The sequence below is a fragment of the Fragaria vesca genome, linkage group LG7 (assembly GCF_000184155.1).
Source record: "Fragaria vesca subsp. vesca linkage group LG7, FraVesHawaii_1.0, whole genome shotgun sequence".
Lineage (NCBI taxonomy): Eukaryota > Viridiplantae > Streptophyta > Magnoliopsida > Rosales > Rosaceae > Fragaria > Fragaria vesca.
The window spans coordinates 3,103,641-3,107,321 of record NC_020497.1 but is presented as its reverse complement, the minus strand read 5'-3'; positions in this window follow the sequence as shown (position 1 = coordinate 3,107,321).

Genomic DNA, 3,681 nt, shown 5'->3' with positions numbered 1-3,681 from the left:
ATATATATATATATATATATATATATATATATATATATATAGGGCCCTTCCACTAAGGGATCCCTTATTATGACTTATATGAGGGATTGAGCATTAGCCCAACTTTTTAATCACATATCAACATCTCCACCATTCAACCTCTAGGTATATATGAGTAGATCATTTATGGAAATTTTCAACCAAATTGGTGATCTTTAAGGCTTCGAACTAGCTTAAATCAATGGACGGTTCAAATCTGCCAATCCTGAACCGTTCATGAAAATTGCAGTTTTAAGCACCTTAACGATCATCAATTTGGATGAAATTTTAAAGAAGTGATCTACATATTAGGACCTAAAAAATGAATGGTTAAGATTGAAAAGTTAGTCTAATGCTTAATCCCTCATATAAGTCATAATAAGGGATCCCTTAGTGGAAGGACCCTGTATATATATATACAGGCCGGATGTGGAGTGGACGTCTGCACCGGCCTTAAAGTGCGGACGTCCGTCCGTTCTCTACCCTCCGGCGCCGGCGCCGGCGCGCCTCCACCCCAGAAGACTCCAGCAGCGTCCCCGACCACTTTCCCTCCCCGATGAGTCCATTCTTTTACAGTTTTATGACGAGATCACCCAAAACTTCAAACAAGGTCGATCTCACCGGAAAACTGGAAAAAAACGGACTCGCCGGGGAGGGAAAGTGGTCGGGGACGCTGGTGGAGTCTTCTGAGGTGGAGGTGTGCCGTCGCCGGTGCCGCAGGGTGGAGAACGGACGGACGTCCGCACTTTAAGCCAAGTGCGGACATCCGCTTCACATCCCTGCTGTATAAATATATGTATACATGAATTCTTAGGTGCGGACGTCGGCACCAAAGTTTGGTGCAGATTTCTATTTTTGCGGATTTCTATTTAGTTTTTGTGCGGATTTCTATTTTTGCACCACTTTTCGATCAAATTTTGTCATCTCCACCGTCTAGTATCTAAATAATATTGTGTAGATCATCTCTGCAAAATTTCAGCTAATTTGGTAATTGTTAAGGCCCTCAACTCGAAAAACAAATGGACGGACTGAATTCTGTCCGGTTGTGTTCATACTAGAAAAACTCGAGTTTGAGGGCCTTAACGATCACCAAATTGGCTGAAATTTTACAGAGATGATCTACACAATATTATCTAGATACTAGACAGTGGAGATGAGGAAATTCGATCGGAAAGTTGTGCAAAAATGGAAATCCGCACCGAAACCTTCGGTGCGGACGTCCGCAGCCAAGAAGGGCTGTATATGTGTATATATATATATACACAGTCCATTTCAGATACGGACGTCCGCACCGCCTTACGGTGTGGATTTCCCTCCGTTCGCCACCGTACGGCATCAGCGAGGGCGCGCCTCCATCCCAGCGGACTCCAGCAGCTTTCCCGACCTCTTTCCATCCCCGGTGAGTCCGTCGAATTCTAGTTTTCCGGCCAGATCGACTTTGTTTGAAGTTTTTGGTGATCTGGCCTGAAACTGGAATTCGGCAGACTCGCCGGAGATGGAAAGAAGTCGAGGAAGCTGCTGGAGTCCGTAAGGGTGGAGGCGCGCCCTCGCCGGTGCCGTACGGTGGCGAAAGGAGGGACATCCGCACGGTGCGGATGTCCGTACCTGATAACATCTGTGTGTGTGTATGTATATATACACACACAGCTCTTCTCAGCTGCGGACGTCCGCACCAATGGTTTTGGTGCGGATTTCCATTTTTACACCACTTTTCGATCGAATTTCCTCATCTCCACCGTCTAGTATCTAGATAATATTGTTTAGATCATCTCTGCAAAACTTCAGCTAATTTGGTGATCGTTAATGCCCTCAAAATTGTGTTTTCTGGTATAAACATGAACTAGACAAAATTCAGTCCGTCTATTTGTTTTTCGAGTTTGAGGGCCTTAACGATTACCAAATTGGCTGAAATTTTGCAGAGATGATCTACACAATATTATTTAGATACTAGACGGTGGAGATGAGGAAATTCGATCGAAAAGTGGTGCAAAAATGAAAATCCGCACCAAAACTTTGGTGCGGACGTCCGCACCTGAGAAAAATCGTGTGTGTATATATGTGTGTATATATATATATATATATATATATATATAAACATAAAGCTGACCACTATCTTTTCTTTTGATATTTTCACCTTTGCGAAAGAAGTTTATCTGTTTTTTCTTTGTTGTCGTAGGGTAATTTTTCTCAACCCTTTTATTTGTCTTTCCCTAGAAGTGAACTTCCTGGGCAGTTCATCCATCAATGTATGGGGTCTTCAGTAACTGCCGAGCTACCACAAAATTGGTTTGACAAGCAGTTTTTAGGGTTCGCGATATACGCGGTTACTAATATGACCCAATGAATCGATTATTATAAATTGACTGCTCAATGTTTGTGTACCTTCAAAGGAAATGGTTGCGAATACCGTTTCAGTTTCAGTTTGTTTGATAGTTATTTTGATCGTTTCTCCCGCAATTGGCTCGAGTCAAGTCATGTGTTGGTGGGATATGTGCCATGGTCTGAATTTGACATTAATGGAGAAGAAGTGAATGAACGCACTACACTAAGGCCAAATTTGAGATAGAATTGCACATAAAGGTAAGATTCACCATCAAATTTGAATTTGAAGTATTTCACATGCTTCCAACTAGGGTAAGATTCGACCCTAGCATCGACAGGTGCGGAGTTTGTTTCTTTTTAAACAATAATGAGGACGAGGAAGTTGCCGGTCAAGATTTCGAGGAACGCAGTGGTAGTGACATCACAAGTGACACTACCTCTGATGAGGAGGAGCAATACCTTAAATTATCGGAAGTTTTTGAAGGTGCAAACAGAGCACCGAGTTACATCAGAAATGAGGATAATAATTCATCTCGAAAGAGGGTAAATCTCTATGCATAAGAATTTTGGCATATGTTGCAGGAGAACTCTGGCAAGTTGGGGTCAAAAGGTTGGAGTCACATCCGGTCTGATGCAAGGGGATCGACCTTTCAAGTCACTCAATTATTTTGTGTGTGTGTGTGTGTTCCTATATATAAACATAAAGCTAACAACTATCTTTTCTTTTGATATTTTCGCCTTTGTGAAATAAGTTAAATATGTTTTTTCTTTGTTGTCTTAGGGTAATTGTTCTTGACCCTTTTATTTGTCTTTCCCTGGAAGTGAACTTCCAGGGCAGTTCATCCATCAATGTACGGGGTCTTCCGTAACTGCCGAGCTACCACAAAATTGGTTTGATAAGCAGTTTCTAGGGTTCACAATATACGCGGTTACTAATACGGCCCAATGTGTTGATTATTATAAATTGATTACTCAATGTTTATGTACCTTCAAAGGAAATGGTTGCGAGTACTATTTCAGTTTTAGTTTGTTTGATAGTTATTTTGACCGTTTCTCCCGCAATTGGCTCGAGTCAAGTCATGTGTTGGGGGGATATGTGCCATAGTCTGAATTTGACATTAATGGAGAAGAAGTGAATGAACGCACTACACTGAGGCCAAATTTGAGATAGAATTGCACATAAAGGTAAGATTTGCCATCAAATTTGAATTTGAAGTATTTCACATGCTTCCAACTAGGGTAAGATTCGACCCCAGCATCGAAAGGTGCGGAGTTCGTTTCTTTTTTAACAACAATGAGGATGAGGAAGTTGCCGGTCAAGATTTCGAAGAACGCAGTGGT